This window comes from Triticum urartu, unplaced genomic scaffold (genome assembly GCF_056163025.1).
Source record: "Triticum urartu cultivar PI428250 unplaced genomic scaffold, HENAU_Tu73 scaffold2, whole genome shotgun sequence".
Taxonomy (NCBI): Eukaryota; Viridiplantae; Streptophyta; class Magnoliopsida; order Poales; family Poaceae; genus Triticum; species Triticum urartu.
The window spans coordinates 4,912,991-4,924,666 of NW_028260368.1; the positions used below are offsets into that span (position 1 = coordinate 4,912,991).

The 11,676-nt window shown below is 35.8% G+C and overlaps 1 non-coding gene across 1 annotated transcript; it reads right to left on the reverse strand.

Annotated features, from left to right (window-relative positions):
- Window positions 1–11,212: 11,212 nt before the first annotated feature.
- On the reverse strand, window positions 11,213–11,300 carry TRNAS-GCU (transfer RNA serine (anticodon GCU)). Its single transcript has one exon. It is a non-coding gene; the product is annotated as a tRNA-Ser (tRNA).
- Between the last annotated feature and the right edge of the window lie 376 nt (window positions 11,301–11,676).

Here is an 11,676-nt window from a genome sequence, read left to right on the forward strand (position 1 = left end):
CGGCAGGTCCGCCAGAAAAACTCAAAAGAGAAAGAAGTCTCGTTAATCTCTTCATGCTCGTTCCAAGTTCGAAGTACCTTTTGGCCAAAGAAAAACCCGCTTCCTGACACGATTGCCTCTTTATCTTTATATAGATAGATTCTATGGGGTTATTACTTAGTAAGTCTATTTTGTACAAGAGCCCCTCCTATCTGATAGAAAAGGGTCCCATGATCCCGAGCCGATCTTACCTTGGCTCGCAAACCCCAAGTTTGTCTATGAAGAGCTAATCTAATTGTATTTTTTTCTAGAATGGATTTCTTATGTGGAATACTAATGGATAGGGCTTCGTTGCTAAGTGCTACAAGATCTAGTGCACTGGAACTCGTGGTTATGGACCCGAATCCTTTAGTATGGAACATTGTCTTTTCCAAGTAAAAACCCCTAGTATATGAAAGAATGAAAAGGTGCTTTCGTTCTTGTGGAATAAGAAGCCCTCGTACCTTAATGAAAGGAAAATCGTAATTTTTCGTTAGGTATTTGACCAAATAGGATCGTCCAGTTCCTACAGAACCTATCACTAAAATACCCGATAGGGCTAAGCGGAACGAAAAGGGTTTTCCATGAGATGGTAAATGAAAACGATTAGTCCCACACGAGGTTTGGGAATAAGTGATTGTCTGATAATGAGCAAGGAATATACGTCTTTCTGCTAAAGAGGATCTATTAAACTCATAATTCATTAGATCCTTGTTATCAATGCCAACTAGGTATCATAAGTAAATGGATCCCGGTTGTTCAATCCTTTGATAACCAAGGTCATTCTTTGCTAAAGAGAAATGATCACTATGAGTCAGACTCAATAGAATTGGATCCATTCCAAATAGCGAGAATTAGGATTCTTGATCCCTCTCAATCTCTCTTTCAATTCGAGGATCCAGAGAGGTGTTTTCATAGTCATCTCCGAATATTTGCCATCTCGGAATATTTTCGATTTCATTTTTCTATGATATGTCTTTCTATATGAAAATTGGTTATTTACGATGTACGATGATCCCTGTTAAGCATCCATGGCTGAATGGTTAAAGCGCCCAACTCATAATTGGTAAATTTGCGGGTTCAATTCCTGCTGGATGCACACGAACGGGAACATTCCATAAGTCTATTGGAACTGGCTCTCTATCCATGGAATCTCATCCATCATCCATACATAACGAATTGGTATGGTATATTCATACCATAACATAAGAACAATAAGAACTCGAATTCTTATCGATACTGGAACTCAGAGCATAGGAGGGAAAGTCGATTTATGGATGGAATCAAATACGCAGTATTTACAGAAAAAAGTCTTCGTTTATTGGGAAAGAATCAATATACTTTTAATGTCGAATCGGGATTCACTAAGACAGAAATAAAGCATTGGGTCGAACTCTTCTTTGGTGTTAAGGTGGTAGCTGTGAATAGCCATCGACTACCTGGAAAAGGTAGAAGAATAGGACCTATTCTGGGCCATACAATGCATTACAGACGTATGATCATTACCCTTCAACCGGGTTATTCTATTCCACTTCTAGATAGAGAAAAAAACTAAAGGAGAATACTTAATAATACGGCGAAACATTTATACAAAACACCTATCCCGAGCACACGCAAGGGAACCGTAGACAGGCAAGTGAAATCCAATCCACGAAATAATTTGATCCATGGACGGCACCGTTGTGGTAAAGGTCGTAATTCCAGAGGAATCATTACCGCAAGGCATAGAGGGGGAGGTCATAAGCGCCTATACCGTAAAATAGATTTTCGACGGAATCAAAAAGACATATCTGGTAGAATCGTAACCATAGAATACGACCCTAATCGAAATGCATACATTTGTCTCATACACTATGGGGATGGTGAGAAGAGATATATTTTACATCCCAGAGGGGCTATAATTGGAGATACTATTGTTTCTGGTACAAAAGTTCCTATATCAATGGGAAATGCCCTACCTTTGAGTGCGGTTTGAACTATTGATTTACGTAATTGGAAGTAACCAATTAGGTTTACGACGAAACCTAGAAATCGATCACTGATCCAATTTGACTACCTCTACGGGATAGACCTCAACAGAAAACTGTTGAGTAACGGCAGCAAGTGATTGAGTTCAGTAGTTCCTCATAGAAAATTATTGGCTCTAGAGATATGGTAATATGGAGAAGACAAAATTGTTTGAAGCACGCACAGAACCGGAAGCGCCCCTTGTTTCAAAGAGAGGAGGACGGGTTATTCACATTTAATTTGATGGTCAGAGGCAAATTGAAAGCTAAGCAGTGGTAATTAAGACCCCCGGGGGAAAATAGGGATGTCTCCTACGTTACCCATAATATGTGGAAGTATCGACGTAATTTCATAGAGTCATTCGATCTGAATGCTACATGAAGAACATAAGCCAGATGACGGAACGCAGAGACCTAGGATGTAGAAGATCATAACATGAGCGATTCGGCAGATTTGGATTCCTTTCCTATATATCCACTCATGTGGTACTTCATCATATGATTCATATAAGATCCATCTGTCTAGAGATCGTCATATACATCTAGAAAGCCGTATGCTTTGGAAGAAGCTTGTACAGTTTGGGAAGGGGTTTTTTGAGAGAAAAGAAGAATCTACTTCAACCGATATGCCCTTAGGCACGGCCATGCATAACATAGAAATCACACGTGGAAGGGGTGGGCAATTAGCTAGAGCAGCAGGTGCTGTAGCGAAACTCATTGCAAAAGAGGGTAAATCGGCCACTTTAAGATTACCATCTGGGGAGGTCCGTTTAGTATCCCAAAACTGCTTAGCAACAGTCGGACAAGTGGGTAATGTTGGGGTGAACCAAAAAAGTTTGGGTAGAGCCGGATCTAAGTGTTGGCTAGGTAAACGCCCCGTAGTAAGAGGGGTAGTTATGAACCCTGTGGACCACCCCCATGGGGGCGGTGAAGGGAAAGCTCCCATTGGTAGAAAAAAACCCACAACCCCTTGGGGTTATCCTGCGCTTGGAAGAAGAACTAGGAAAAGGAAAAAATATAGCGATAGTTTTATTCTTCGTCGCCGTAAGTAAATACGTAACTAGGAATATGGAAAATTGCATTTTTGGAATTTGCAATAATGCGATGGGCGAACGACGGGAATTGAACCCGCGCATGGTGGATTCACAATCCACTGCCTTGATCCACTTGGCTACATCCGCCCCTTATCCAGCTAAAGGATTTTTTTCTTTTTTCCATTGATCATTATTCTATTTATTCTGACCTCCGTACTTCGATCGAGATATTGGACATAGAATGCCACTCTTTAAAAAGGAAAAAAGGAGTAATCAGCTGTGACACGAAAAAAAACGAATCCTTTTGTAGCTCATCATTTATTGGCAAAGATAGAAAAGGTCAATATGAAGGAGGAGAAAGAAACAATAGTAACGTGGTCCCGGGCATCTAGCATTCTACCCACAATGGTTGGCCATACAATCGCGATTCATAATGGAAAGGAACATATACCTATTTACATAACAAATCCTATGGTAGGTCGCAAATTGGGGGAATTCGTGCCTACTCGGCATTTCACGAGTTATGAAAATGCAAGAAAGGATACTAAATCTCGTCGTTAACTGAATTCTGAATAGAAAGATTAAGAAGAAAAAAAGATTCAAAATAAAGACAGAAATACCCAATATCTTGCTAGAACAAGATATTGGGTATTTCTGTCTTCAAAAATTCTTATATGTTAGCAGAAAAACCTTATCCATTAATAGATGGAACTTCAACAGCAGCTAAGTCTAGAGGGAAGTTGTGAGCATTACGTTCGTGCATTACTTCCATACCAAGGTTAGCACGGTTGATGATATCAGCCCAAGTATTAATAACGCGACCTTGACTATCAACTACAGATTGGTTGAAATTGAAACCATTTAGGTTGAAAGCCATAGTACTAATACCTAAAGCAGTGAACCAGATTCCTACTACAGGCCAAGCAGCCAAGAAGAAGTGTAAAGAACGAGAGTTGTTGAAACTAGCATATTGGAAGATTAATCGGCCAAAATAACCATGAGCAGCCACAATATTATAAGTTTCTTCCTCTTGACCAAATTTGTAACCCTCATTAGCGGATTCATTTTCAGTAGTTTCCCTGATCAAACTAGAGGTTACCAAGGAACCATGCATAGCACTGAATAGGGAACCGCCGAATACACCAGCTACACCTAACATGTGGAATGGATGCATAAGGATGTTGTGCTCTGCCTGGAATACAATCATAAAGTTGAAAGTACCAGAGATTCCTAAAGGCATACCATCAGAAAAGCTTCCTTGACCAATAGGGTAAATCAAGAAAACAGCAGTAGCAGCTGCAACAGGAGCTGAATATGCAACAGCAATCCAAGGACGCATACCCAGACGGAAACTAAGTTCCCACTCACGACCCATATAACAAGCTACACCAAGTAAGAAGTGTAGAACAATTAGCTCATAAGGACCACCATTGTATAACCACTCATCAACAGATGCAGCTTCCCAAATTGGGTAAAAGTGCAATCCGATCGCCGCAGAAGTAGGGATAATAGCACCAGAGATAATATTGTTTCCATAAAGTAAAGAACCAGAAACAGGCTCACGAATACCATCAATATCTACTGGAGGGGCAGCGATGAAGGCGATAATAAATACAGAAGTTGCGGTCAATAAGGTAGGGATCATCAAAACACCGAACCATCCGATGTAAAGACGATTTTCAGTGCTAGTTATCCAGTTGCAGAAGCGACCCCACAGGCTTGTACTTTCGCGTCTCTCTAAAATTGCAGTCATGGTAAGATCTTGGTTTATTCAAATTGCAAGGACTCCCAAGCACACGTATTAACTAGAATATAGATAATAGAAGGCTTGTTATTTAACAGTATAACATAGACTATATACCAATGTCAACCAAGTCAGCCCAAAGATTAGCTATCCATATAACTAAATTAACCAAACCAATAATTTTGTATTTGTAAATGAAGTGAGTCAAAGTGAAAAACTTTGATGGGTCTTTTCTATATGGGTTGCCCGGGACTCGAACCCGGAACTAGTCGGATGGAGTAGATAATTCTTCCTTGTTACAATAGAGAAAAATCCCTCCCCAAATCGTGCTTGCATTTTTCATTGCACACGACTTTCCCTATGTAGAAATAGCCAATTTCTATTCCAAAGAGGAAGTTCTACTAATTTTTTTAATTAGTAAGTTGATTCACCTACTCTTTATTATAATAAAAAGAACATTTCAGAATGAAAAATAGAAAAGTTTTTTCTTGATCATTTATCAACCCTTTCCTGTTTCTTAATTTCGTCTAATGATTAATTAAGAGGGTTGACCAGGTCATTGATACGTATAATATCCAAATACCAAATACGCTCAGTGTGTGATCCACAGAAAGAAAAAAGAGTTGTTTTGGTGAACATCAAAGAAAAAACTTGCTCTTCTTCCATAAAAAATTCTTCTAAAAATGCCGAACCCAATCGTTGCATAAAAGTTCGTACCGTGCTTTTATGTTTACGAGCTAAAGTTCTAGCACATGAAAGTCGAAGTATATACTTTAGTCGATACAAAGTCCGTTTTTTCGAAGATCCACTATGATAATGAAAAAGATTTCTACATATCCGACCAAATCGATCAAGAATATCCCAATCTGATAAATCTGTCCAAATGGGTTTACTAATAGGATGCCCCGATCCAGTACAAAATTGAGCTTTTGATAAGTATCCTATGAGGAGAGTAGCGGGGACTATGGTATCGAATTTTTTCATTCGAGTATCTATTAGAAATGAATTCTCCAGCATTTGATTCCTTACTAACAAAGAACTTTTTTGTACACTTGAAAGGTACCCCATAAAATCGAAGCAAGAGTTTGCTAATTGGTTTATATGGATTCTTCGCGGCTGAGTCCAAAAACAGAAATAATATTGCCAGAAATTGATAAGGTAGCATTTCCATTTCTTCTTCAAAAAAAAAGTGCCTTTTGATGCAAGAATTGCCTTTCCTTGATATCGAACATAATGCATAAGAGGATCCATAAAGAACCATAGGGTTTTCCGAGAAAAACCAGGGTACATTATCCCAAAATGTTCCATCTTCCTAGAAAAGTGGATTCGTTCCAGAAAAGTTCCAGAAGATGCTAATGGTAAGCAAGAAGATTGTTTACGAAGAAACAACAAAAAAAATTCATATTCTGATACATAAGAGTTATATAGGAATTGAAATAGTCTTTTATTTTCTTTTTGAAAAAAAAAAATGGATTTCATTGAAGTAATAAAACTATTCCAATTCGAATAATAGTTGAGAAAGAATCGCAATAAATGCAAAGATGGAACATCTTGGATACGGTATTGAAGGAGTTGAACCAGGATTTCCAAATGGATAGGATAGGGTATTTCTATATGTGATAGATAATCCAAATGCAAAAATTTGTCTTCTAAAAAGGGAAATATTGAATGAATAGAGCGTAAATTCTGAAACTTTGGTATTTCTTTTTCTTTCAGACAAAAAAATTCCCGTAGCGAGAATGGGATTTCCACAACGATCGCAAACCCTTCAGATAGAATCTGAGAATAAAACTCAGAATAAAAATAATTTTTGTAATCCAATAATCGATCTTGGTTAGGATGATTAACCGAGTTATCCAAAAAATTCTGCTGATACATTCGAATAATTAAACGTTTCACAAGTAGTGAACTAAATTTCTTGTTATTACAACTAACAACTATTTCCACAGGTTCAGAACCATTTAATCCATAATGGTGGGCAAATGCATAAATATATTCCTGAAAGAGAAGTGGGTAGACAAAGTATTGTTGACGAGATTTATGTTTTTCTGAATACCCTTCGAATTTTTCCATTTGTATTTCTACTTGAATCAGAGAGAAGAAGCATTTCTCGGTTTATCGAATGATGATACATAGTGCAATATGGTCAGAACAGGGTGTTGCATTTTTAATACAAACCCTGGAAAGAAAGGGAGTCTAATCCACAGATCTTTTTCTGCTCCTTTTCTACCCAATTAGTTTATGTTTGTTCTAATTAAAAAAAAAGAACAGAACAAGTTTTTTATTTTTGCAGGCCAATCGCTCTTTTGACTTTGGAATACAGCCTCTTTATCAATATACTGCTTCTTTTACACATTCAATCCATAACATCCCTTATTCAATCCATAATCAAGAATAATTAGGATTTCTAAAAAAAAAAAGAAAAAATAAAGGGTCCACTCATAGGAAAACCCAACCTTTCCCCGCATCCGGCACTAATCTATTTTTAACGTCTAATTAGAGCGGGGAATCATTCCAATTAGGAAGTTCAGCTCGTTGCTTTTTATTTTACCAGAATTGGAGCCAGGCTCTATCCATTTATTCATTAGACCCAGAAAATCGTAATTTTGGATTCCATTCAAAAAAGATTGATTTTATTACGACATGCTATTTTTTCCATTCATTACCTTTGAGGATCAGTCGTGGTCTTCTAGACTCTACCAAGAGTCTGGACGAATTTGTTGTTTCATCCAAATGTGTAAAAGATCATAGTCGCACTTAAAAGCCGAGTACTCTACCATTGAGTTAGCAACCCAGATAAAAAAAGGATCTTAGATACGATCGAAATCCAAAAATCAATGGAATTACACCGCGCGCTTCTGTCAAAACATTGAACTAGCAAGACATCAAAAGATTTTTTTTATCGACCATGAAAAACACTCAAATGCCAAAACGAACAGGTCCGGTGAAATTCCACTAAAGTAAAGTTAAAAAAAGAGCGACCCTAATCACGATGGCCAAATTCTCCTTATTTTTAGCGATTTTTATTAACAAAAAATATATATTATAAAAAATATATATTATATTGTATGAGAATACATGCAAGAGGAACACCCTTATCATTTGAGCGAAGTGTAGGCGGAAAAATTGAATATGGAGTGAGGATAAAGAGACCCATCTATCTACAAATTCTATTTGTTCAATAGACCTTTGTCAATGGAAATACAATGGTAAGAAAACAAATTAGATAGAAAAAGTAAATAAAATAGGGGCTTATGTTGGATTGGCACGATATAATATAAATCCAAATAGGATTAAAAAAGAGGTAAATTGTGTCTAAATAATTAGACAACTAGGAATACTAATAATCTTCTCCTATCCTATTTTTTGATTCATTTAGTTCTTCAATTAACTCAAAGTTCTTTCTTTTTCTTTAAAGAATTCTGCCTTCCTTAAAATATCATAAACAGTTCTTGTTGGTTGAGCACCCTTTTCAAGGAAATAGAGAATAGCTGGAACATTTAAACAAGTTTGATTCTTTATCGGATCATAAAAACCTACTTTTTGAAGATCTCTTCCTTCTCTTCGAGATCGAACATCAATTGCAACGATTCGATAGACAGCTTATTGGGATAGATGTAGATAAACAACGCCCCCCCCTAGAAACGTATATGAGGTTTTCTCCTCATACGGCTCGAGAAAATGATTCGAATTTCTGTCGATAATAATAGAAATTAGACTATGACGTGCATTAATTTCCTTACAGAAAAAACAAATTTCATTTATACTCATGACTCAAGTGGGCTAATTTTGCCTGACAAACTTCGAAGGCAAAATCCTTCCAAAATTTTTGAGTCGTCTTTAAACTCTTTTCTTTGTCTCATTTCGAACGAATTGACTTTTATTCCTTATTCTAATCCAACTCTGTTGTTGAGACAATTGAAAATTGTGTTTACTTGTTCTGGAATCCTTTATCTTTGATTTGTGAAATCCTTGGGTTTAGACATTACTTCGGGAATTCCTATTTTTTTCTTTCAAAAGAGTAGCAACATACCCTTTTTTCTTATTTCCTTCGATAAAGCATTTATCTCTTCTATAGAAATCTAATAAGAGGGATTGATTCTGATATACTTTTATTGGACTTTCTTCTTATTTTAACCTTTCGATTTATTTCTATATTAAGGATAGACTGACAAAGTTGGCCTAATTTATTAGTTTTCACTAACCCTAGATTCTTTCCCTTGATAAAAAAAATTCTGTCCTCTCGAGCTCCATCGTGTACTATGTTACTTAAACCCAGCGCAAATTTGGTTCGGAACGAATAGAACAGGCTATGTCGAGCCAAGAGCATTTTCATTACTATGGAAAATGATGGATAGCAAAATCCACAATCGATCATGTCCTTCAAGTCGCACGTTGCTTTCTACCACATCGTTTTAAACGAAGTTTTACCATAACAAACATTCCTCTTTTCATTGCAAAGTGGTATAGAGAATTGATCCAATATGGATGGAATCATGAATAGTCATTGGTTTAGTTTTTTTATACTAATTAAAACTTGCTATCTATGGAGCAATATGGATAAAAGAAAGTAAGTATTTATCCGGGAAGCCTCCGCCAAGATCCAATTTATTTAAACCCATATTAAAATTCTATCATATGAATGAAACATAGTTTGAAAAAGACGACTAAACAAGTTTGCTTAAAACTTATTTATTCTTAAATTTCCACCCTCAACGGATGGCTCGAGATGATCAATCTTGAAGTGAGAAAAGAAGGATTGACTCTTCCTCAATAAATAAACTATCAACCTCCAAAAAAGTTTAATTAATTTAATTACTAGAATTAGAATTCTAGTAGTAATATATTTTTTCAGTACCAAAAACAATTAACTATAATAACTAAATAAACTATTCCAATGAAAAGATTGAAAGTTTTTGGTAGTTATAGAATTCTCGTACTTCTTCAACTCGAATACCAAAAGGAAGAAAAAAATATGACTAAGTGATTTTATAGTAGAGGCATATCCTGAATGTGCTTGATAGATCCCATTTTTTCATGAAAATAAAGATAGTCAATTTGACTGGACTTAAGACTTTATTATGTTTTCTGAGAAAGAATAAGATATCATTATTCTCTTTAATAAACTTTTGTCTCGTACGGAATACTATATGATTTCACCGTTTGTTTCATCAGAAACAATCTGGGACGGAAGGATTCGAACCTCCGAGTAACGGGACCAAAACCCGCTGCCTTACCACTTGGCCACGCCCCATTTCGGGTTTTATGCGACACTAATAAACACTAGTATGTTTATTTGTTATTCGTCAATACCATTTCAATTACATAAAAAAGGAGGGATATTCTCTTGCTAGTATTCTACACATGCGGATAATATAGAATCAAAAAAATGCATTGATCATTACATGGAATTCTATTAAGATATTATATGAAAGTCGAATTTATTCCACTCTCATTTGAGAGTGCGAATACAAGGAGGTATTTTGTGTTTGGGAAAGTCCGAAGAAAAAAGATTTTGAATCTGCCTTTTCCTTCTTTCCCTTAAAAAAATAACTCAAGAAAAATCCAATTATTTACTCTACAAGAATGAAATGCTTGTTATGCCTAATATACTTAGTTTAACCTGTATCTGTTTTAATTCTGTTCTTTATCCTACTAGTTTTTTCTTTGCCAAATTACCCGAAGCTTATGCTATTTTCAATCCAATCGTGGATATTATGCCTGTTATACCTCTATTCTTTTTTCTATTAGCCTTTGTTTGGCAAGCTGCTGTAAGTTTTCGATGAAATCTTTAGTACTCTGTATGCCAAATTGAATGATGTGTTCATTCCAAAAAAATTTTAAAATGGGTAAAAGCCGAGAAGTTTTATATTTTTATATTATGAACCTTCGATTCTAAAATTTAAATTCTTCTACATTGAATGGGTAGCTACAGCAATAAATTTGGATCAGCCTTTCTACTCCCCTGCACCTAGGTTGAGCAGGTACCTAAAGGTACCTACACAATACCTAACCACCTAACCCTATTTTTGCTATTGATAAGAGTGCTTATTATAAAAGAATTCTTGCAATTTTTTTCAAGAATTCTTTTTTGCATTTTTAGGTATAAAAAAAAACCATCCTAGTGGATCCGTGTGGTAAGGAAAAACTGGTAATCTATTCCTTAAAAAAAAATCTTGGAGATTATGTAATGCTTACTCTCAAACTTTTTGTTTATACAGTAGTGATATTCTTTGTTTCACTCTTTATCTTTGGATTCTTATCTAATGACCCAGGACGGAATCCTGGACGCGAGGAGTAAAAATTCAGTTTTTTTTTTTCTTATTGGATTTGTTTCGTACATTTATCTATGAGAAAATCCGGGGGTCAGAATTCTTTCCAATTCGAAAGTCCCAAATGATCCAAGGGAGCGGAAAGAGAGGGATTCGAACCCTCGGTACAAAAAAATTGTACAACGGATTAGCAATCCGCCGCTTTAGTCCACTCAGCCATCTCTCCACGTTCCAAAGCGAAAGGTTTCCGTGATATGATATAGGCAAGAAATAAGAAATAACGGTTGCAAAAAACCCCTTTTTTTTCTTTCAAAAGTCTATAAAAATTATATTGCCAATTCCATTTTAATTATATTCTTTTTTCTTAATGTTAATAAAAAAAGAAGAAAATTCTTGTTTTTTCTTTCTAAAAATCGATATTGGCCGAGAGACAATCAAATAGATTTTCTCTTTAGCGGGCATTTCCATATAGGACTTGTTATAATTATAATAAAACAAGCAGGTTATATAAAAAAAACGCTTTTTTTGTCGATTATTTATCAAGAAAGCAAAAAGGGTTCTTATCAAATCCACCATAAAATTGGAAAGAAGCATAAAGTAAG